This window comes from Parasteatoda tepidariorum, chromosome 11 (genome assembly GCF_982258835.1).
Source record: "Parasteatoda tepidariorum strain Cologne lab strain chromosome 11, Ptep-v5.0, whole genome shotgun sequence".
Taxonomy (NCBI): Eukaryota; Metazoa; Arthropoda; class Arachnida; order Araneae; family Theridiidae; genus Parasteatoda; species Parasteatoda tepidariorum.
The window spans coordinates 100,994,292-101,020,016 of record NC_141765.1 but is presented as its reverse complement, the minus strand read 5'-3'; the positions used below and the strand labels follow the sequence as shown (position 1 = coordinate 101,020,016).

Sequence of the window (25,725 nt, the reverse complement as noted above, 5' to 3'; positions counted from 1 at the left end):
GCTGTTATAAAAAATTTCCTTATTTTTTTCTTTAATTTTTCCTTAGCCCATTATAAAGCTTGTATTGTATGACATATTCTGTTTTTCTATGTTTTAATTTATTTTTTCTCGAGTGCAGTCTCACTTTTCAAGTCAAGATCATTATAAATAAAATACATCGTTCATATCGTTATAAATAAAATATTAAGAAACTATTCCAACATAAAATTATAATAACTATGTATTTGACTAGTAAAATAAGCTTATTTCGCAAAAAATATCGACCTTTAAAAGAAAAGTTTATTTGAAAATTGACTAACCCTGAATTTTTATTATAAAAACTTTTTGTTCAACTTCTAAACTTATAAGTCCATATTCAAATACTAACTAAATGTATAACTTTAAATTTATAATTTTTATTCAGTAAGGGTCAGATATTCCATTTAAATGTTTGACTTATGTTTATTTTGTCCTAAATTGAAGTACATCAAAATCAGAGGAGCTTCATTATAAAGTAATAAACTAATGCAGTATATATACCTAAAACTCAGTAAAGTTGAAGTCTCTATGCACTCTTTTAACTTTCAAACAGATGCAGCTATTTTAAAATGTCTGTGGCTATTATTGTGTCTAGGTATTGTAAAATAGCTAGTACTGCATGATTATATTATTTAGAATGCCAACCCGAAGAGAGTTGGGGATTTGTCTCGACAAGATATTAGCTCTATCCTTAAGAGATTAGGGGAAAAGTAATGATAATGTAAAGTCTTTGAAAATTATTTCTCATTTTGATAACGTATATAGTGCTTAAAAATATTTTTTAAGTGCTTAAAAATTACTTTTACTTATTTTTGTGTGATTACGCTACACACCCTGGAAAAGCTCTTTGAGTACTTAAACTGATCATAGTACAATAAAAATTGCTAAATCCCAACTCTTTCATAAAAAGTAAATATGTTCAGTTAAGCCTATTTGCACATAAAAACCCTTATAACTTCCAAACTATGAAACTTTCAAACTTCATTATCTTTGCTTGTCTTTATGTCTGACTTTACTTGTCTGCTGCAGAAACTCACTTTAAACTTAAAATATCTGCATTTTGCTTTAAACTATAACTTTTGAAACATTTAACAGCTTTGTTCTAAATATTTTTATGTTCACTTATTTTGGTAGAATGATTCTAGAATTTATTTTTCTTCCAATTTTAAGTAATAAAGTCTCCTAGTTTTACTAGTTCCTTAGCTTTGTGATTACATATTTGAGATTAAAGGAGTAAATATGATGTAAGTACTCATTTTTCCAAACATAGAAGTTATTTAAAATTTTAATAATGTCACTGGGAAATAAAATTATATATATATAGGAATGAATGTTTGTATGTCTTTGTGCTAAGTCTGTGTTCCAAAAATAATGAAATTTGGCATATTTATAACTCGCAGCACTAAGAAGGTCAGTGTCATAGCATTCTATGACGAACTGTTCAAGCGGGATAAGCCAACGACAAATTTCATAGTTAATTTGTCTTGCAAGGCACAAGAAACGTTACTGTTATAAATGTTAAACTGGCTAATAATGAAACCCAAAAACCATAAGATAGTGTGATTCTCCAAAAATGCCTTTTATTTAAAAGTATTCTTGTTCTGAAGGTTATATTTTTCTTCAAATTGTATTTTCATGTATCTGACATTCATTGCTTGAAAATATTTTACGTTTTTCAGCAGGCGAGCTACACTGATTCGCTTCTAACAGATCAGCATTTGAATCCCAGCCCTCCTTCTACCAGTTCCTCTTGCTGGTCAATGTCTTCTTCTGTATCCTTACCTCCAGGCAGAGTCAGAAGTAAGTTAGTTATTTGTCTATTTTTTTTTTAAATTTAATTCTAAAGGCTTTTTCTTATTCCATTATAGAAAAAAAAATTTTTTTCATAAGATTTTTTTTTCTTATTGTAATTTAAACAATAGCTTTCTTGATTTTTTGGTGGTCAGCCAACAATTATCTAATCCGAATTCAACTAAATTAAAGAGCATTTTTACGCTAAATTAATTTATGCATTTTATAAGGTATTAATCATAAACTTTTGTAGAGAAGAAAAGGAAATTCTTACTTTTACGTATTTCACCATCAGTCTTAGAACTTTTTAAGCGAATTCAAAAGTTTTTGCTTATAATTATGTTAAAAAAAAATTATGAAGATTCTATACAAAATACAACTTTTAGTATATATAACTTTTTTTAAAAATTTAATAGTAATAGTCAAAAAACTATTGGATTGTAAGGTATATAAGTTTTTAGATAATTTTAAAGAATGCAGTTGTGAATTGCGAAATGCAAAAATTTAGCAAAATTGTTCGATTAGTTTTTGGGAAATCAATTGCATTACTGTTAAGTAATATTATATATTATTTGTGCATTTTAGAGTTCAGATCCTTAATAGTTAAAATAATTTAAAATAAAAAATCTTATTGAAGTAAAATTTATAATATTTAATATATATATCTTTCTTTTAAACAAAATCTGATTTTTATGTACCCTGATAAATTTGTCCTCCGATGTTTCGTTCAAGGCTGCTACAACCCTAAACACGAAATCACCTGGTATATTTCTTTGCTTAGCAAGTTAATTATTTGTTTGCTAAAACTACTTTGGCAGAGAGACCTTATAAAAAAAAGTTCTTTATATATCATTGTTAATAAGTCGGGTTGATTTTGGTTAATTAGTTTTAAATGGTTTGCATTAATTAAATAATATTAACCTTTTTTTTATTACTAATATTAAGAATTTTAGTGTAGTTTTATAGTTAAATGGTATTTAGTATTTATACATCTTATTAGAATTTTAATCATTAAACACAAAAAGAATTTAAAAAAAATTCTGATTGAAATAAAATGTTACACTGTTAAATCTGTATTTCTTAAACAAAACATGATTTTAACACTGATAAAATGGACACAGCATAAGTTAATTATTATTTTCTTTTTTTTTACTAAAATTACAAATGCAGAAAAATCTTAAATATTAATTTTGTTAATTTGTATAACAGAACAGGAAAACTTAAAAGATAGTTTATGTTTTCTCAGAATTAAGAAGAAACTTCAAAAACCCATTTTTTTCAAAATAGATTAAAATAAATGTAAAATCTGCCTAAATGATTTAGATTTTTTTTAAAACTCAAAAGAAAATGTTTTTGTTCATTATATATTTGATTACTTGATTATTTATTTCGTTATTTATGTGATTTGCTGATTAAACAAAGTATTTTTAGTCATCAAAATTGAATTTTGAATGATTAAAATGTAAAAATAAAAATTTAAAATGCAAAATGTCAAAGTGAAGTGTACATTGATGTACAGTCCGCAAAAAAAAAGAAAAGAAAAAAAAAACGAATCACCCTGAATAACTTTCGTTCTAATGATTGGATTTTCACGAACTAAGTGTCAGTCTTAAAGGTTCCGGGGGGTGACCTCAAATATGCTAATTAATTAGTGCTAATTATCAATTAAGTTACGAAATCAGACACAAAAACGTACTTTCTCTGACTAAACATACATTTTTTTTAACATATTTGGATTCTTAACCTTCGAAATATAGGGGGTAGCCGCAATCTGGGAAACATGGTCCCCATAGTTTGATCAGGAGAGCGATTCAAAGTTCGTACCCCTTAATGTTAATTTCACTTTTTGCGTTTTTAGCCATATTTTTAAAATTAATGAAGCAATTCAAAGAAAATTGCACCCACTCATAAAACTCACTTACCCAAAGATAATTTCATGAAAAAAATAATTTTTAATAATTATTAATTATTTTTTATTATTTAATTAAATTGAGGATGAAAAAATTTTGAATTAGAAGGTATGAATTTTTTTATGCCATATTAATCTACATATTTTTCAATTGAAAAATCTAAAGTTTCAACTGTTTTTATTTATTAGAAGCTGAGAAAAATTAAAATTAATTATTTTTAAAAAAATAATTTGGCGACAATAAAGAAATAACTAATTGGGGCGATTAATATTAAAATGTGATAAACTTGCGAGGAACTGGACTTTGCGCGCGTAGCGTAAAATTTCATTCATATTTTTTTCCCTATTAATCATTTGCTAATCTTTTTATTTTAATTTCTTTCAAACCATAAGATATAATGTTTCTTTTTTATTCGTTTAATATTTTATTTACAATTTAGTAAAGAAATTTGAATGAAGCATTTTGAATAAAAAACACTTTATTCAACGAATGCCTAGGTTTATAAAAGCGTGCATCTGATAGAATATGATTTTACATCAGATTGTGCTTATTTAATGTGATTATTTTTTATTTTTTGATTTTGTTTTTCAAACACTGATACAATTTCAATAATATACATACGTATGCATAGGTTTGGAATAATATATTTATCAATTTCTTGAATATATATTTCATAAATACTAATAAAAATACACAGTCAACATTTTTAAGCATCTCTCACATCACAAATCTCTCAACAGTAAACTAACCAATGAAGGAACATTTAAGCTTAGCTTGCCTTTAAAAAAAATCATGAACATTTCAAAATTTTTAATTTTAGCTAAATGATGTTGTCGACATATTTGTTATTAAATGAGAATTAGGTAAAAAAAAAATTAGATAACTTACATAATATTGTTTTAAGCTTTTGGTGGTTTAAATAATAAGTAGTAAGATAACCAAGTGAAGGAACAGTTCTTACCAGTGAATAAACACTAAATTTTCCTGTGAATGAACACTTAATTTTGAGAATGTTTGATGCTCGTTAGGAATTCATAGGCCACACAAATGTCTAAAAACAAGATTTTACAAGATTTTAGATTTTATTTGGAATTACAACATATAACCACAGTTAACGTGGAAAATGTTACTTTTTTTTCAGTCATGGAATGGAAAGTAAAATATGTTTGAATACATAATTTAAAAAAAAAATATTTCATTTTTTTTCTCACAGTTTAATAGTCTATTCTAAATTATGAATGTTTATTTTTTTGTTTACTCTTTTCCCCATATTTTTTGAAGCTTTTTTTAAAATCTTTTTAAGTATTTTTTTTCTCTTTGTCATACTTTCTGCTTTAACTTTTTTTCAGCTCTTTCAATCTCTTTAAATTTTCGTTCTTTTTCTGAAGTTAATGCAAAAAAGTAATTTATTTCTTTTTCTTTTGATTTAACCTTCCTCTTTTTTCAAAATTTTTGGCTAATGTAAATGTATCTTCGAAATTTCTTTTGATTTTTCAGTACCATTTCTAGAATTCCTCACTGGATAATAAATGAGAAAAAGGAGTTTCGAAGTTTGAGTAAAATCCATCTCTCATTGACTTATATCTAGTGGGTCTTCAGCAGTACTTACCATTTACTTATGGAACCAATTGTTTTTGCAACTAACAATGCCTTAAGAGGACTTATCTCAAAATCAGTTTTCAAGATACTTTCATTATCAATGCTAGTTGTATCAGCTTCAGTGCCAAAATTTGATTAACCAAATGTTCTTTTTGAAATAAATTCTTCCATATGGAGAAAAGCACAGGCTATTGGATATTTGGGAGATTAAACTTTTCTGTCAATATTCTTTTAAAAATTTGCAACAGAACTTGTGAGATTTCCTTCTCAAGCTCCTGAAGAAATAGTGCATCGTTACTCTCGAAGCACGTGTTTTGTTGATAAGCTGTATTGCTCATTAAATCTTGGTGTCTGTTTTGCATGCATTTGTTAAAGTCAAAGTTTTCTACATCGAATGGAAAAATATCGCATTTCATAAAAGCATTTTAACTTCATCAGTTGATGCCTCAAAATCTTATTTAAAAATGGATGTAAAACTTTCTCAACATATTGTTTTACAATTCTTTTGTTTTCAAGATCTAACGGGAAATTTCCATGAATTAGGTAGAAAACTAAACCAGAAAATTTGTTTTGATGAACGAAACTTGCTCAGTTTCAAATTGATATGAGTTTTATACCTAGGGAATAGGGAATTTAATAGCATTTTTAATTACCCATGGGTAGTAACATTTGCAATATATTTGTAAAATGTTGCTGCAGTCATCGTTTTATTTCATGAATCGCTTTTTCCAATGAAATATTTAGCAGGGACTGATTCTGTAATATCTCAAAGGATTCTTCAGTAATTCTTTTATTCTTTTGAATTCTTTTCTGAAGTTATTCAAGCCTGACAAGTCTTGAGAATGGGTGATTATATTTGAACTCTCGAAACATGTCGACTTTTACTTCCCTCTTCATATTCTAATGCACATTCGTAAGGTTTTCTATAATCTACGATATTTCTATAACTCAAAGAATTGCTGAATGCTTAGTGGCATTTTAAAAGCATTGAAATATGTTATGTTTAAGAATAAGATATTGAAATATACGATAAAAGCCAGATGAGTTTTTATCGTCAATTATACTGTTTTACATTTGGATCTTGATCATTATTTTGATAAGGATTTTACACTCGTTAAAGTAAACATATGCATTTCAATATTTTAACAGGATTCATGTGGTCTTTGAAAACGTAAGAGCATCAATATTGTAAAAGTTATATTTAACTTAAAAATTAAAGTTTTGAGACCAGATACTTTGAGTTAATGAAATTAAATATTTTAAGTTTTTGTGCCCCCATTTCAGTATCTTAAGGATCTTACGAGCTCTGTTTAAAAAGAGAGTATCAGATATATACAGGGTGATTCTAAAAAGATGGGCAAAATTTTAGTAAGTGATAGTACACACCCAAGCAAACAATTTTCATCAAAGGATGCAAGGTCGAAAACAAAACGCAAAACCGCTAAAGGGCGTCAAAGTTCATGTTCTTATATGAGGCAAAAACACACAAAGAACGATGAAATTAAGTTATAAAAGCAAATTTAATGGCATGTGATTACAATAAGTGTTCAAAACAGTGGCCGGCAGCGACTATGCATGCAGTACAACAGCGAAGAAAAGATAGGTGAACATTCTGAAACACACCAGACATATCACAAACTTTCCCTGCAGCGGCCGAAAGCTTGGCGACAAGTTCTTCTGCAGTTTCAATGGGAGTCTTATACATAAGACGTTTGCATCAAACAACTTTCCAAATGCGCCAGCACCTTTGCGTTTTGTTTTCGACCATGCATTCTTTGATAAAAATTGTTTGTTTGGGTGTGTACTATCACTTCCTAAAATTTTGCCCGTCTTTTTAGAATCACCCTGTATAAGAAAACGAAAATAATCATAGTAGCAGTATTTGGTGGTAAATGTAGCTTATCGTAATTGAAGAATATGCTGTGTGACATTTTATGGTGAATTTACGAACATAAGTTTCGGTATGTATCGAAACATGAGGATGCTATTTGCTAATCATCTTTATCCAAAGAAAACCATGTAACCTAAATATCTAGCAGAATGAAGCGATTTTTTAAACAATGAATCTTACAATATGCAACATTATTTCAATATCTTATTCTTAAACATAACATATTTCAATGTCTTTAAAATGCCGCTAAACATTCAGCAATTCCTTGAGTTATGGAAAAAAGAAATATCGTAAATTATGGAAAACCTTGTTAATGTGCATTAGAATTACTATACAATCTACATTTAATTTTCAAGCACTTTTTTCCTTCAAACTTTCTTGCCTCGAAGACTCTATTAAAGCTGTAAAAATGATTATCCCTAAAATTTTGTATATAGCTATAATAAGTTATGTTAATTTGATTTTAGTATGAGATCCTCTAATAAATATAGCAAAAGCAGCATAATCTAAATAATATCAGATAAAAAGTTCATGTATTTAAATTCTAAAAACTTAGAAAATCATAAGTAATTTATAAATCAATTCAAATTTTCTTTTCAAATAGGATTAAAAAATTATTTTTTTTGCATTTTGGACAGAAATCAGCTTAAAAATTGTCTATTGCCTAGAAACTACGAGATATTTACTATTATCAACTAATTAAACCTCTCCGAGCAATCACGAAACATTATTTCATTTTTTTTACAGTCAGGGATTGGTTGCCTAGCAATCTAGTAAAATTAAGCATTCCTCTTTTGAATTAGTCAATGGGTTATCTTAAAATAATCATTTGCGCAGGCGACTTTTTTGGCGGTTTTCTGGACTATCGCCAAATATATAAACCTTTATTGCGACCCAATTTACTACCCAATTTTTTTTAAATTTTATCTACCCCCCCCCCTAATTTACATGTCAAGATTCCAAATATGTAAAAAAAAATATATGTTTATTCAGAGAAAGTACGTTTTTGTGTCCGATTTCGAAACTTAATTAATAGTTAGCACTAATTAATTAGCATGTTTGAGGTCACCCCCAGAAACCATTAAGATTGACACTTAGTTCGTGAAAATCTGATCATTAGAACGAAAGTTATTCAGGGTGATTCTTCTTTTTTTTTTGCGGACTGTACACTTCCATGCAATTGTAAAGTTAGACTGAATATTTTTGTTTAAATTTGTAAAAGAGGGTTTTTAAGGTGCAAAAGAAACTTTTATATTTTCTCTTTTATAGCATATTTTATTTTCATTATTTCAAAAGAGGTGCCAATAAGTTTAAAATTATACATTTTTGCCTATTTTGATATTACCTTTTGCTCTGTATATTTTCAATTAATCAGTATTAAGCTTAAACAAATACAACATGTCTTCATGCTACTAGTGTAGACAAATGGTGGTATGGGTAGTGTGGACAATGACTCTGTTCAACTTCCAATGGAATAAATGTTTATTGGTTAAATATATAATTCATTTGATATTGGTTAAATATATAATTCATTTGATATTGATTAAATATATAATTCACTCATTTCCTAAATCAAAATGATTTTGCAAAATAATATACCTTTACAATTAATGATTTCAATATTTAGCACAAAACCTTTAGATTAATTCATCCCTTAAAAGTTTTAAGAAAATTTAAAGGTGGTGTTTTATCAGGTTTGATAAAAGAATACCATTCAATATAGATAAATTAAAGAATTTTTGCCATACGTTAAATTAAAACAACAATGGTTTTCATTACCCCAGTGAGGGAAATATCACTAAACCATGCACACCTCGTGTTATCCATTCAAACCATTACATCATCAATTTAAAATTATGGTTATTAAAACTGATTCAATTTTAAGTTGATTCAGTGCTATCAAATAAATCGAATTAAATAGTAATTTTTAATGTATTGATTTTGTTTAAAATGTCTTTTTTAGTTAAGTGAAATGCCCTCCAATAAGGCTTAGATTGTAATTGATTTCATTTTTGCTTTAGATATACCATTCAGAGTTATGATAAATGACTACTTAATAAATTATCAAATTTGTAGCTAGCACCTTAACTTGTCCACATTAGTCCGGTTTAGTAAAGATAGCGAGGGGGGAAATTACTACAGAAAACTTAAACAACTTTGTAATTCTAGATATAAACCAGAATACAGGTTCAGATTATTATTGAAAAAAATTCTTGACTAGTTGAAAACTATATTTAATTAGATTTTTAGACAAATTTGTAAGAAATGTATCTCTCCAAAACTAACCACCAGAAGGGTGTATGTTAACACACATAACCAAACCCTCACCTCCTATAAAATATTTCACCTTAAAAAGTTCATTAATAATGTTTGAATTGTAAACTAAAAAAATGTTTATGTTTTCAGCACAATTTGGACACTCCTCTGACACTCCTTCTGGCCTTCTCTTCCCTTTTTATGATCATGATACTTAAAAGGTGTATCTTGCTGGAAAGGTCAAATATTTGCTTGATTTTCTTTCTTTTAAAGTCTTAAACAAAATAATGCTTTTTAATGAATAATATGCTATTTTTATAACTATTAAGAGTTTGGAACATCTCAGGGTTCTTAGTTGTCCTGATATTCTTGATATTTTTGATCATATATTGTCCTGATTTTTATCTACTTTGTCATGATATTCCTGATTTTTGTGTGTTCAGAACATTCCATTTTCTACAAATACAAATCATGTTTATAATTACTGAACTGCCCATAAGAGAGTTTAATTTTCTATTATTTTGGGAATGGTTAAATTATTTTGAAAAAATTGAATTTTCAATCCAACATCTTTTAAAACGCACACTATTCGATGGTTCAAATTTATGAACCACTAACTTATATACACTATTAAGTCATACAACCTTACTTGCAGGATACTTTGTTTCAAATTATTTAGGAATGCAGTCACTTTTAAAAAAGATACTCAATAAATCTTATGTAGTATCAAATTTTTATGGTAAATAATTCACGGCCCATAAACTTATTTATGCAAATACAATAACAAACATTAAAGTGTTGATTTTTGTAGTTTTAAAAGTTATATTGATTTATCTCTTTCATCTAATTTAAAAAATAATCAATACTTATCATGTCGTAACATTTTCAAATGGGAAATTGAGGTATTATCCACTAAATTACTTTTGTACAAGAGTGTTAAGAAACACATTCACTGCGCTTTTGTTTCAAGATTTGTATCAAGAAACCCTACTTTAAACTTATTTGTTTAATATGTTGACTGCCACATCACCCATATTCAGATATCAGCTTAGTTTCTGATCAGACCACGTCACCCATATTGGGGTGACGCTTATTTAACTCCTTGTGAAGGATATTCGTATGTATTTGAAAAGATATTTCACAGGACGTAACAAAACCACCAAATTTTTATAAAAGTAGTACAAAAATGATTTATTAAAGGAAATTATTGTGAGCCTCATAAAAGCTTTCTTCTTCACTTCTATTTGACTCGCTAAGAAATAAGTTTTCCATTTTCTTTTCGAAAGTTTAACTAGTTAGAGTAAAGATTTTAAGTAATATTCCTCATTGATCCGAACTGATTGTGTGAAGTGGCGAGATAAGAAGCAACGGACACAAATAAACAGACATGATACTATGGAAACACACAGAGCGATATATTATTCTCATGATCTCCAGAGACTCACGTTATTAAAATATCTTTGGAAGCAGAATACGCTTTACTCATGGCGTGAAGGTGATTTCACTGTAAATGCGTGTCTATGTGTTAAGGAAGTCTTGAACTCTATTATAAAATTTAATTAAACATTGGTATGAGAAAATGTTAACTGATTGATACTGATTATTTATTTTTTTATTTCAATGTAACAGCACTGTAAAATTGTATATGTATTGATCTCTAAATCTTATGAATTGTTCAGTACTCCATTAATGGAATTATACTGGATACTGTTAAACTATCTGACTAAACAAAGTTTTGAAACTAAAAATAGTATATTGTGTAATTCTTTTGCTATAAAATTCACTTTTAATGTATTTAAGTTAATCAAAATGTGCTTTTTTTTTTTTAATAGTTTGGTATATAAATACTTTGCAAAAAAAAAAAATGTTCTGAATTTTTTTTCTTTCGCTGTCATCTAGACAGAACAACTGTTAGTTCACCATTTGAGTATTCTTAGTCTGCACTCTTTATGCTAATTATGAAAATGGGACAAAATGTCAATATGAAGAAGAGTCACAGTTAATGGAAATATAAAGCAATTGTAATCTAATTTTTTAATATTTGAAAAATTACTGTAGATTGCATTTTCTAAGTTTGCAGAACTTTGAAAAGAATTTAAGAATTATTCTTTGATTTTTTATAATTTTCTTGTTGGTAGAAAAATCTGGCCAAATTAAAGGCTTTTTAAAAAAAAGTTTAAGATTCTTTTTTTTTTTTTAATATTTAAACTTTTTTTTGTAAAACATTGACACTTCTTTACAGCAAGATAATTTCTCTTTCTCTCTTTATAAATATATAACACACAGTGCTCAAAATGAAAGACAAACCACCATGAATAATTTTTGATTTGATGATTCAGATCTTCACATTCTAGGGGTTAATCTTAATGACTTCAAAAAAGGACTTCAATTATGCTAATTAATTAGTGCAAATGATATTTTAAATTATGAAATAAGACACAAAAATGTACTTTCTCTAAATAAACATATCTTTTTCGATGAATTAAAATTTCTGTCCCCCAAAATTATTGGGGGTAGCTGCAATATGGTCTCAATAGTTTGACAGGAGAATGCTCCAAAGATTTGAACCCCTTAATATTTTACCTTTTTGCTTAATTCGCCATATCTGAAGAAAGTTTTAAGTGAAAAAAGGAAAAAATTTGCTCGCAGTTATAAAGTTCGTTTAGCCTTAGATAAGTCCGTGTAAGCAATAATATTTAGGGAATATTTATTAATTTTCATTACTTTATTTAATAATAATCGGAAGAAAAATTTAACATTAAGACATGCAATTTTTTACATTGTTTTTAAGAATGTATTTTTGAATTGCAAATTACAAAATTTGAGCAAATTTGGTCAAATGGTTCCTGAGAAATCAAATTTTAAAAATACAAAATTTTCAGAGGAGGATTTCTCGGAAACCATTGGACCGATTTCACTCAAACAGCGTAGTTTGGCTTTTAAAATTACATTCTTTGAAATAATGCAAATAACTGTATACCTTACAATTCATAAGTTTCTTGACTATTAAATAAAATAATAAAAAGTAGTAAATACTCGCTAAAATTTATTTTTTGCATGGAATTATCTGTGTCTAAACGGATTTTATAATTGCGTCCAACAATTTTTTTAATTTGCATAACAATTTCTGTTCCTTTGGGGAAATATGCAAATAGTAAAATTAACATTAAGGGTCCAAATTTAGACTGCTCTCCTGATCAAACTTTAGTGACCATATTTCCGAGATAGCGAGAAATATTCCCCTTCATTGAGGGGGTAAATAATTCTAATTCGTCAGAAAAAGGGTGTGTTTGTTCAGAGAAAGTATGTTTATGTGTCTGATTTTGTGACCTAAACTATTATCTGCTCAAATAATTTAGCATATTTGAGGTCACCCACTCAAACCATTGAGTCCTAGAATATGAAGATCTGATCATTAGATAAAAAGTTATTCAGGGTGCTCTGTTTATTGGTTTATGCAATGCACATTAGGTAATTTTCTATGGATTTTGAAATTTTATAGCATTTAAAATTATAACTTTCATGTTTGCTGCACTGGCTTTTATTTATTTTCCTTTGTAAAAGAATTTCCGAAAACACTCTTAATCTTGTAGGGCAAGAGTTTTTAATTGGTAAACAAAAAATTGTCTGAAAAACTTATTTTTAAAAAATATTTTGGAAATCATTCCTTGTTCAGAAAGGTCTTTAGCAGTTAAGAAATAAAAAATCAGACAGACATGTATGCAATTTTACAACAGTAATTATTGAAAAGATCGCTGGTGCCATGCCAGGAAAATGGTTTTTGAAACTTAGCATGCATTTTAATCACATATAATTTTTAAAATCATTCATTCTAAAACGGTAAAAACGTTTAAATTTTTAAGTGTACAAAATCATTTTAAAATGTAATCAATAATGGTATTAACTCAAAGTTTAATAAAATTTGTAATTTATTGTATGATATTAGAGGTCTGTGGCAATCACATTAAATTGTCGCATTGGGTTATAATCATCCACAAGGAATGTTTCAAAATTTTGTAGAAAGCGTAACCCGTGAAACATGTCAAACAGAGAGGTGAAAAAAATCTTCAATATCTTCATCAATATTTCCCTCCTTTCTATTTTGCTGTCCTCACTCAAAGTTTTTAACATTATGAAATCGCCCTCCCCCTTGCCCTTGTTTGGATATGACTTTGATTCTCGTACATATTTCTGAGCTATTGTAAGTCCTCGTATAGTCTTTCACTCCCTTTTTGCTTGAGATAGTAAAAAAAAAAATTTTTTTTGGGGGGGGGAGTATAGAATGTATGTAAGCAGCTTATAAATAATAATTTTTTATTATAATAATAACAGAATATCTGATGAACAGAAAATTATCTAGATCTGAGCATAAAAAGGTATGATTTTGTTAAAGAAAATTTCTTGAAGTTTTTTTTGGCTTGTTTTTGACTCATTTCATGGTTGTATACTAACATGACTTTTTTCGATTGTTTTTTTTTTTAATCCTGTGTCATACTCCCTTTTAGAGTTTAGAAAAATGACCAAATCATTTCTGTTATTTCTAAAAGTAATTTTCTGTTAATAAAAAATGCCCATAAATGCTCTTAAAATAAAATAAATAAATCCTTTGTAATTAAATAAAAATTTTAATCTGAGACATGGTTTCTTTTCTGAACTTTCATATAACATACAATTGTATTTAAATACTTGAAAAAAATGAGATGTAATTTCTATTATACTTTGAAATTAATATGAAGATCTAAAATAACAAAAGACTAAAGAAAGAAAAATTGTTTTGATACATATGCACCGTTGAACATTGTTCATAAATAAACTTTCACAAAAGACTAGATTTAGAGGGTTTAGATTCATATTTAAATAGACTGTACTTTTGTATCAGCTATAAGTTAACTTCAAAGTTATTTATAACTAGAATAGTCTTCTAGACTTAATTTCTGTTTAAGGTGTAAGAATGATATTGGTATTTCCAAAAAATTTAAAAAAAAAATACATTTGCTCTAAAAAGGAAAAATTACCTTCCTGAAACAAATAATGTGCCCCAAAAATTGAAAAACTTTCTCTAATATTGCAGAAGTATCCAAAACTGCAAATGTCATCAAAATCTTTATTTTAACTATAATATGTTGTAGGCCAAAAATGGACCATATGCCATTGAAATTTACAATGCATTTAAAATTATTGATAATCATTTTTAGTTTCATCAAATAAATTTTATGAAGTAGCTGTTGCTACATTTAATGACTGTGCCTAATATTTGTCATATGATATATGAAGCATTAAAAAAGCTTCATTAGTTATGAATTATAACTATTTAATTTCTGAAAAGAGTTTAGTTAAAATAATAATAATTAACTGCATTTTTCAGCATATTTTAAAAGTATGAATTCATTTATGATTTGTAAAAACAGTTGCTGTTGCTACATTTAATGACTGTGCCTAATATTTGTCATATGATATATGAAGCATTAAAAAAACTTCATTAATTATGAATTATAACTATTTAATTTCTGAAAAGAGTTTAGTTAAAATAATAATAATTAACTGCATTTTTAAGCATATTTTAAAAGTATGAATTCATTTATGATTTGTAAAATTATTTTGTTAAAATTATTTTCTCCAGCAACTGTGCTTAAATTACTGTTTTGTTCATAATATTTTGATGAACTTTAAGGCCTGCTGCAATTGTTAAAGAATTGGATTTATTTTTTTCTTATAAAATTTCCTTTTTATTGTGAAGTTTCTCAAATTTTCTATTAATAATTCCTTTCTTATTTTAAAAGCATTGTTGAAAAGCATACATTTTATTTGCTATTTCTTTTTAAATTTTTTTTTGCTTTTCATTACTAAAAATTACATTTATACATTAACCATCATTATTACTCTAAAAATAGATTTGTACTAAAAAATATGCATTTGATGTCTAATTTACATTAAAATGATTATTTCTATTTACTCTACAGATACTGTTATATGATTCTTGATGAGAATAATCTGAATTGTTAGCTATATATGTTTGAATTTTACCTGTTTGATATGAGTCATTAACTCTGAGTTTTATTGATTCTGAAATATCAGGAAAAACTTTCAATTTTGAAACAAGCATAAAACACAGAAAATCAAATTAATTGTTTTACAAATCACTAAATTATTTTTTTATATATTTCTGTAGACCAAATTATATGTTTTTTAGTTTGCCCTTTGTCTTTTTTAAAAGTAGTCTGGCATATGTCTTCTTTTCAAAAAAATGTTCTTATTTTTTCATAAATTTTTCCTTAGCTCACTATAAAGCCTGTATTGTATGACATATTCTGTTTTCCTACGTTTTAATTTATTTTTTCTCAAGTGCAGTCCACTGTTTTTCAAGTCAAGATAATCGATCATATGATTTTAAATAAAATATTAAGAAAATATTCCAACATAAAATTATAATAATCATGTACTTTACTAGTTAAACAAGCTTATTTTGCAAAAAATATCTACCTTCAAAAGAAAAGTTTATTTGAAAATTGACTTACCCTAAATTTTTATTATAAAAACTTTTTGTTAGATTTCTAAACTTATAAGTCCGTATTCAAATACTAATTAAATGTATAATTTTTAATGGATAATTTTTATTTAGTAAGAGTCAGATATTATTAAACCATTTAAATGTTTGGCATATGTTTATTTTGTCCTAAATTAAAGTACATCAAAATCAGGGGAGCTTCTATATAACGAAATAAACTAATACAGTATATATACATAGTGCTCAGTAAAGTTAAAGTATCAATGCACCCTTTTAACTTCCAAACAGCTGCAGCTATTTTAAAATGTCTGCAGCTATTAAAGTGTCTAGGTATTGTAAAATAGGCAGGTACTGCATGATTATATTACTTAGAATGCCAACTGGAAGAAAGTTGTGGATTTGTGTTCCTATCTTTACAAGATATGGGATCTATCCTTATGAGATATGGGGAAAAGTAATGAGGATGATAATAATTTTAAAATTTGGAGTTCTTTGTTAGAAACTAGTTATTTTATCTGGATCATGTAAGGTCTTTAAAAATTATTTCACATTTTGTGAAAGTATATAGGGCTTAAAAATATTTTTTGAGTGCTTAAAAAGTACTTTTTTCACTTAATTTTGAGATGTTTAACTACACACCCTGGAAAAGCTCTTTGAGTACTTAAACTGATCATAGTACAGTAAAAATTGCTAAATCCCAACTCTTTCATAAAAAGTAAATATGTTCAGTTAAACCTATTTGCATATTAAAACCCTTATAACTTCCAAACTATGAAACTTTCAAACTTCAATACCTTTACTTGTTTGTATATCTGATGCATATTAATTAATTTTTTTTAGATAAATAGTAATTTAAAAGTTTTTATACGTAAACTTTTAGTTTTGTATTCTTGTCTTTTTTTTTAAATCATATTCAGAACAAAACAATATGCAGGACCTATTTAATAGCAATTTTAAGCACACAAATGCGTAAAGTTGTATTTTTTTACACACTTATTTCTTTTCTCTCTTATTTTCTTATTACTTCTAAATTTTAAAATCTAGGTTTTTGGATCTTGCCTTTTTTGATATTACTTAAAAAAAAAGCACATGAAAAAATACATAACTTCGCTTGACAGCTAAGCGTTGAAAAGTGCAAATTAAAATTCAAAGCTTTTAAAGCTCTTGTCTTTTGAGAGAAATTATTATTTCATCATTGACTATTTGAATGTCTTCAAATTCTGTTCTGGCGCCAACTACTTGGTTCAGATTTAAAAACAAAATTTTTATTTATTTATTTTCTTTTGATCATGTTCAATTTAGAATAAAGGAAACTTACGAAACATTACCTCACTTGCCCAGACAGCAGCGTCTGATGCTTAAATATTTATCAGTCTAAATTTGTATTGTTTTTTTTCTTCATTAAATCATATTAACTATTAAACTTTTGGTTCTATTGACATGAACAAATTCATCAGAAACTACACCTCCCTGTCTAGATAGCATAGTTTAAGTTTTGTACCACTCTGACCTCTTGTGTAAATTCAAGATAGCTTCAAAAGCTCACATTGAACTTAAAATATCTACATTTTTCTATAACTTTTGAAACAATTAACAGCTTTACTCTAAATATTTTCATGTTCACTTATTTTGGTAGAATTATTTTAGAAATTTTTTTCCAATTTTGAGTAATAAAGACTCCTATTTTTACTAGTCCCATAGCTTTGTGATTAACGGAGTAAATATGATGTAAGTACTCATTTTTCCACACATAAAAGTTATTTTAAATTTCAATAACGTCGCTAGGGAATAAAATTATGTATATATAATATTGGATCATTAAATCAAGCATCAGCATTGGCACAACAGCTCTTTGTGAGCCTGGGCCTTACTCAGAAGCTTTTTCCATTCTGCCCTTCTCCCAGCAATTGATTTCCAGTTCTTTGCTTTAAGGATGGCAAAATCCTCATCTACACCATCTTTCTATCTCTTTTTGGGCCTTCCTCTTGGCCTTTTATTGGAGGGGGTTGCAATAAAGACTCTTTATGCTGTACGTTCTGGGCTCATTCTCACTACATGCCCAGCCCATCTCATTCTACTTAGTTTAATAGATTTAATGATATCATCACTATTAAGGATCTTATATATTTCAAAATTATATCTTTTTCTCCAGTTGTTGTTATCGAGGATAGCGCCAAAGATGGTTCGTAGGACCTTCCTTTGGAAGGTTGCTAATAACTTCTCTTCCCTTTTTGTTAAAGTCCATGTCTCTGAAGCATAAGTGTATGAAACTATGTGATTCTCATTTTGGTATTCATCGTTCGTTATTTTTGGATCATTTTATTTTATACAGGACTTTAATTTAGTAAAAATGATAGATTAGATGTTATATATTTGCTAAAAATTTTGCACTATTTTATTTTTGGCTTGCAATCCTTATTTTCATGTACTAGTATTTTTTTGAACGTGGAAAAAACTGTCATTTTCAATTTTTATTGCTTACATGGTTTTTAATTTTTGTGATAATTTTGAATTGCTAATTATTTCCATACTTTAAATATTTCTTTTTACAGTCCAATGAAATAACTATTGATGATACTTTCTGACAAGTAAAACTTTCAAGGTATGCAAAAATGTATAGTAACAATTTGAGACACATAGGTGTACTTATTTATTCTACATAATGAATGGAGAGTGTATTTAAAATTATTATATTTTAAAGCGGCAACTTAGATTTTTACTATTTTTCTGTGGTCATAAACTGCAAGCAAATCTGTAGACTTTCATTCATGCATTACAATACAGAATCTGTGCAAATGTTTTAACTGTTAAATGTTTAAAAGCATATTGGTAATATTAAATCTGTGTAAAGAGGAAAGTTTTGACTCTTGTCTAATTTTTTGTAACATTAAAATTAAATTTAAATTAAGAAAAATTAACTTAGAATTTAATATGTAACATTTAAATAAAGGCTAACACAAATCATTATCTTGAAAAAATAATGATGAGTAGATTTATTGAGTTATGTACGCTTACTCAATAATAAGCTAAGTCAGTGTCAAGGCTTCTTAAAATAAGGTATTTTTATTTTTTGAAATAATATAGCTTGCAATTTTTTTTTAATTTCTGTTTATTTTTACTTTAAGATGATATTTCACTAAAAAGAATTGACTCTAATCAAGATATATTTATGCTCCTTACATGTACTTTTTTCCTTTTTAAGAATTTTTACCAACATTTGATAAAAATATTGAAATTAATTTGTTTTGAGAAGCCAAACAATATCTTCTGAATCCTAATGCTAATAGTGAAAGAAAAAGTGTGGATTTATTACAATTTGGGTAAAATACCTGAAGCAACAGGTTTGATGTTTATGCATCAATTGATAAAAACATTGTGATGTAGTTGGTTAAAGAAGTAGTTGTAAAAGTAGAAGAAGTGCAATATAATTCCAATGAAGACTGAACTTAACACAACCAATTAAAGCAAACATTTGCAGGAGGTCTGAAAGCCTTAAAAACAATAAGGAGCTTTCTGTATTCACAGGAACTTTCAGAAAATGAACTACAATCTGTAGCAGCTGTTAAAAATTTATTGTTTGTCCTAAGAAAAAAGAAAACCGAAATTTCCAAATATTTTTAGGAAGTTAATACATTTATTTATCCCTTTTTTGCACTGTAAATATTTTGAATAATTTTTCAGTTAAATGTTTTATACTTATTACAATTGTATTAATTTTCATACATTTCCAAATTATTAAAAGTTAACCCTCAGTCGTCGTTTTCCTGCATCTGTGGTTTGTGAAGAATAGTTCCTCGAGAAGGATCGATTGAGGTTCTTCTGTATTGAATTTTAGCTTATAAAAACAAATCATAATTAACAAAATTCAAATTTTTCTTATAAACTACAATTTAGTAATCAAGATTTCTGAAAACATTTATCTGCCATCTCACTGTGTATTTTAAGAAGAACTTAATTTTTTGTATCTATGCTGTCGAATTAAAACTATTTTCTTAACTGATACTTTTTATTATGTAATTAATGTTCAAGGTGAAAAAATCTGAAATCAAGTCAACTTTAAGGTTCCTGATTATAGGTTTTTATTGTTTTTACACTTTTACTTGAATCATGAATGTTTTAAAAGTTTTCCTACTTATTACTATATAATATTTAAAATATAAAACAGAAATGTTTGTAAAAGAGGTTTAAATTTCATGGTTTTACTATTAATGAACTAGTTAATTTTTCTATAGATAGTTGAACAATGTGTCAACAGGTTATTAAAAAATCTTTTAACATAACTGCTTTTGATAAAAAAAAAAAATTCTCTCCATGTAACCATTTTTTGTTATTAAGAAATTTTCTCCATGCATATTTTTATGTAGTTGTTTTCACAATAACCAGAAATAGCATAGTAATTTTGTGTATTTGTCATTCTCTTTAATTATTTTCTTTTCATTTAGCAATGGAAACATAAGGAGTCAAACCCACAGCTGCTGCTCCATCATCACTTTTGCATACCTGCTGTTTCACCTATGTTAAAAGTAATTCTTTTTTTTTCTTCTGCAAAATATGCTGTCTGTAATGAAAAAGAAGCTTACATTTGGAGTTTCTTTGTACAGGGTTATTCATAACTCCCTCCGGGCAGGAACTGGACTATCGCATTGATGTATGCCGTGTGATCAAGGGTTCACACATAGAACACCTGTAATGTATGTAAGTAAAACTTTAATAGTTTCGGAATAATTTCATATGTTTCTTTTTTTCATATTCGTCTTCTTTTTTTTACTATAACGCTTCAATACCCCAGAGGGAATTATGAATAACCCTGCATTTCTTTTAATCTTTAATGAACAATATTATTTTTATACAAAAAATTGTATAAAAACTGCTATGTGCAATCTTTTGTTTCTCAAACTGAAAGTATGCCTGATTCATGAGAAAGTGTCACATCTATTAGCAATAAATATTATTTATGATTTTTTTCTAAATTGAAAATATTGTGTTAAAATTAATTTTTGATGAAATGACTAGTTTTTCTCTTAATTCAGACCAGAAAAAAATTGTTGCTGTTCCCTTCAGTATTTTCTACTATTTGTTAGATAAATTATTTCAAAATAAATTTCGACCATACTGAAATTTTATTAGTTGACCCTTTTAAACATTGATATCTGTATAATTTTAAATGATATTCTTTTTGATTAACGTATTACTTATTAACAAAATAATATTTTACCTGTTGAAAAAATTTGCATATTTCACTTTAATTATTTTTTCTAAGGACAATTCTTAACCTTATTTAATAATCTTATTGATTTATTATTTTTAACCTTTTTTAACATTTTAAAAAAAAATTAATAGTTCTTTCTTTTTTGCATTTTTACAGCCTGTTGAAGGCCAAGACTCTCTCCTTAAGTTTCTTTCATTGGGAATGATCCACTGTTACAGTTTTCCAATGGTTGATCCCAATTTTATGTGACATTTTCTCAAGTGTATCAAGCCACTTCAAGTTTGCCATCTTTTTCTTTGGGTTTAAATCATTGTATCTGTAGACATGTCATTTTAATTGATATACCTTTTTAGTTTTCACAATATTTGGTTTTTATACTCCAGACATTATTTATTTGATAGTGCCAAATATTTTCTTTTCTCTTAGAACATGTTTTCCTTTGTTTTGTTCATGGTCCAGAATGCGCTTCCACACATGCTTTTTTGTTTTACTAAAGTTTTATATTGATCAGTCTTTAATTTATGCTTAAGTGTTTTAATTTCAAGTGATTTCTTAATCCATATTAACATTTGTTTGCTATATTTAATAAATTAATCTAACATTTAAACTGTTATACTGTGTCTTTAATAACTTTTTCAATGACATGGAATCTCAGTCTTATAGATATTCGTATAGGTTTTACTTAACCTTGTTTTGCTTTGCATTTAACTCTATTAATTGTCATTTTTGTAAGATTTATCTAGTTACGGGGGTATTTCTAAATCGAGTATTGCATAATATAATTTTTTTCTATCTATGCCATCATATGCTGTCTTAAAGTCAAAAAATAGTATATAGTATGTATAAATATTAATTTCTTTTGTTTTTCCCCCCAGATTTGTGTGGATCTGGTCTTGACCTTTCTCTTTCTAATCCACATTGATAATTTTCGATGACTTTTGCAATGTATGGTAACAGTCTTTTGTATTAAAATGTTTGTTAGGATTTAAAATGCTTTGTTTAAAGAGGTGATTACTCTGTAGTTGTTACACTCTTAAATTTATCTCTTTTTTATGTCTTGGACGCATGGCCCCATACTCTCATTCAATGGGCATTTGTTTCAGTGTCTTGACACAGACTTTAATTATTTGTGTTCTATAAACAAACATAATTTTTAGTTTTTTACTTTCCAATGATAATGGAAGAGCAGTAACTGTTATGATACCAGAATGACATATGAAAGTAAAAACAGCTTAAATATTAGATTTATCTTTTACTATAAAACAATTTATTTTTAAAGACAATTTAAATTTTTTTTATAAAACACTTGCATCACATTCATTATTTCAAATGGGTCATATATCATGTCCTTGATATAATTTGAAATGTTCACCATGGTCTTGCAGCAAATTTTCATAAAATTTTATTTTTAAGAAATTCTTGTTTGTCTAACTCTTAATGAGGGTAAAATATTCCTACCAGATCTAGTATTAAAACTAGTTTATTGTTTCTCGTTGTTATTTCCTGGATAATAAATCCTGTCTATCAGAGATTATCATATACCATCGCATGTCATCTTGTAACCTTCATCACATTGGTATAAAATATGTAGAATTTTATGGGTTTCCTTTGGCGTAAATTGAATTGTTTGCTCATGAAAATGCACTGTTCTGTTATTGCACATGGAAAACAATTCAGATACCTGAGCAAAGTCATATATAATCTGCATATATCTTTCCCTATTGTTTCATTAAATTCCTTCTTTCTCTATCCAAGTTGATAGCAACTATAGTAATCAATAACAAAGCTACATAGTCAGTTTCTAACGGTTGACATTTTGTAATTAATAGAGGATGTAAGTATTTTCATATCAAGACAATTAACTTATTTTATGACCATCACATCCAAGAATAAAGTTACATCAAGGAATTTTTTAAACCATTTAAAAAAACTAGTGCTTTAAAGTGGCTTTTAAATTACATTTACAGTTTTCTAATGAAACAAAATCAATATTATTTATTCTGTTAGTCTTTACATTATGTAATCAATTGTTCTTTTACTCAAAAGAAAAAAAATAATTGAGAATAACATAAAAATTCACTTAAAAAAATTTACTTTACAATAACTAAACAATAAAAAATACATAGATTTATTTCTTTTAAAAATAATTTTGATTTTAAATCGTAAAATCTAATTTCATTGTTAGTGCTATGCATAGAATTATATTTAGCTATTTTCATTAATTTGCTTATTGTTATTGTGTTCAACTTAAAATTTGATTATAAATATCTTTACTTTGATTTGTTACCTACTTGAAAGATGTTATGATTTATATACTTTTTGCTGTAATTGTTTAAAAAAACAAGTAATAAATTTTTTAAAAAAATTGGATTTTGAAAGCTGCAAACATCCTCTTTGCTATATACTATGAATTCAAGCTTTGTTGTGTGCACTTTGGGTACAGTAAAAAAACTGATGCACATTTCATAAAGACCACTAGCGACTATTTGAAATTTTTGTTTAAATATTACTGACTAATTGAAATAAAATGATATAACTGAAATGTGTGTATGCCTTGGACATAATGTTCTGACCAGGCACACAATCCATAAAGGCCAGTAAAGGTTTATTTGAAGTTTGGTTCTATAAATTATTAAATTATATTTGAAATATTATATTACCACAACACCCGACCATGTAGTGAGGAACAGAAAAATGACAAGTTCCTTATCAGAACCAAACTGGTCACAAATGCTAATTACAGATATTTCTGATACATTGATTTTAATGTTTTGAATAAAAATATGTATAAATAAATTACTCAATTTTTTAAATATTGATTCTCAAAGTTTCTTTTTATTTAAATTATTTTCTTTTTAAAAAACAGTTTTATTCCTATCGTTAAGAGAAAGAATTAGTGGCACAGTAGTGCCAAGTATCTAAGTTATTAGACTTTGGCGCTGCTCAAAATAATATTTTGAGTTGACATAGTTATGTTTTAGAACCATATTATTATATATAAATATAATAATAATTAAATATATGTTGCATATCATTTTTACATCTGGCTGGAGCCTGGAAACTTTGTACAGAGATTTATACCTACTGTTTTTTCTTATAAGAATTACTTTTATATTTTCTTTTTCAGTGCATGCTTTTATTAATGTTTGAAATTTTTCATCATTGATTATATTATAAATAAATATAATAATAATTAATTTTATATTGCGTGTGATTTTTGCATCAGGCTGAAGCTGGGAAAATTATAGGTTTAAATACAGTTTTGTTATTTATTTATTTTTAAGAATTTTATAATATTTTCTTTCTTAATGCATGCTTTTATTAGCGTCTGGAACTTTGATATTATTAATTGTTGTTATTATTATTGTTTGTCATAATTTCTAGAATGTGGTGAAAATTACTTTCCTGTATGATGTTTTACTTTGGTATGTATTTAACAATATTCATAGTGTAACGGATAGTTAATTCATAGCACCAGATGGCGCTACCCCTCTATCCGCAAAAACAGTGACAATAATCTTCATTCTGACTTAATTGGAGATGACGCAAGACGAGCTCTGCGAACCATCATGGTTCCCTTTTTCCCACTCATTTGAGTAAAACTTTCAAGTTCTTTTTTTTGTTTTGTTAGATAATGTTATGTTATTACCCTTTATTGTTAAATGTTTAATGTGAAAGTATGATTAAAAATACTGAGCTCTTTATGATGGTGTTTTTCTGCCATCGTCTTGCGTCCTTACAATAGTTTATTTTTAAAATGAATTCTTTGATAATTGAATAAATTGCAATATTTTTAGTAATTTTTTTTCAAAACTACTAGTTTTTTTAAAATTAATTTTGTCCTACATTTTATTATATTTTCACATAGTATTATATTTTTACATAGTCCTATATGTTATTATATTTTTGCATAGTATATTTTTTTATGTAAAACTACACTTTTTTATTTATTTTTTAGTTTCTGCTTGAAAATTATTTTATAAAATCCCAGTAGATTTAAGCTATATTTTCAGATTTTTAACATATCCAAACGTGAACTAAATGGTGAACTATATTAGGGTTTCAGTGAAATTGCCAAAAATCCAATATAGTTTAAATATTTAGTTGGATTACTTCTTGGCCAAATGGTGGACAGTGAAGCAAGAGCTATTGCTTGGTTTAATTGTAATCTGAGTATATACTATATCCTAGCTGAATGAGTTTTGTACGTAGAGTTTTATGGAAAAGGTTGGTATAGAAGGTTAGAAATTATTATCCTTCCTGATTTTAAATCTAGGTATGTATATAATAATCATAAGATATTTAACAAAATTATTAAGTTTTTGTTAGTTTTTAGTAGAAATTTTATATTATTAATTTTTGATTTTTAACCTTGTATGCAGGGCCATGCAACCTTTTGCTATTTTTCAAAATCATATGATTAAGTCAATTAAACAAATAGATAGAGATAACAGCATAATTTGTATGACCTTAAAAATTTGTCCTGAAAGTTTTAAAAAAGGTCTTAAATGTAACAAGTGACTAAAAGTTTAGAAAATTTATATTA

At 26.9% G+C, this 25,725-nt stretch overlaps 1 long non-coding RNA gene across 4 annotated transcripts in view; it reads left to right on the top strand.

Annotated features, from left to right (window-relative positions):
• LOC147802039 (uncharacterized) overlaps positions 1–25,200 on the top strand; it is a 34,318-nt gene extending 9,118 nt beyond the window's left edge. For 2 of the 4 annotated variants that reach the window (XR_015430458.1, XR_015430461.1), the window contains exons 2-6: positions 1,698–1,818; positions 9,616–9,704; positions 20,413–20,493; positions 20,572–20,665; positions 21,336–25,200. This is a non-coding gene — a long non-coding RNA (uncharacterized LOC147802039). Of the gene's footprint in view, positions 1–1,697; positions 1,819–9,615; positions 11,215–20,412; positions 20,494–20,571; positions 20,666–21,335 lie in introns of those variants that run through there. The other 2 variants (XR_015430459.1, XR_015430460.1) reach the window with 2 other exon arrangements.
• The last annotated feature ends 525 nt before the right edge of the window (positions 25,201–25,725 follow it).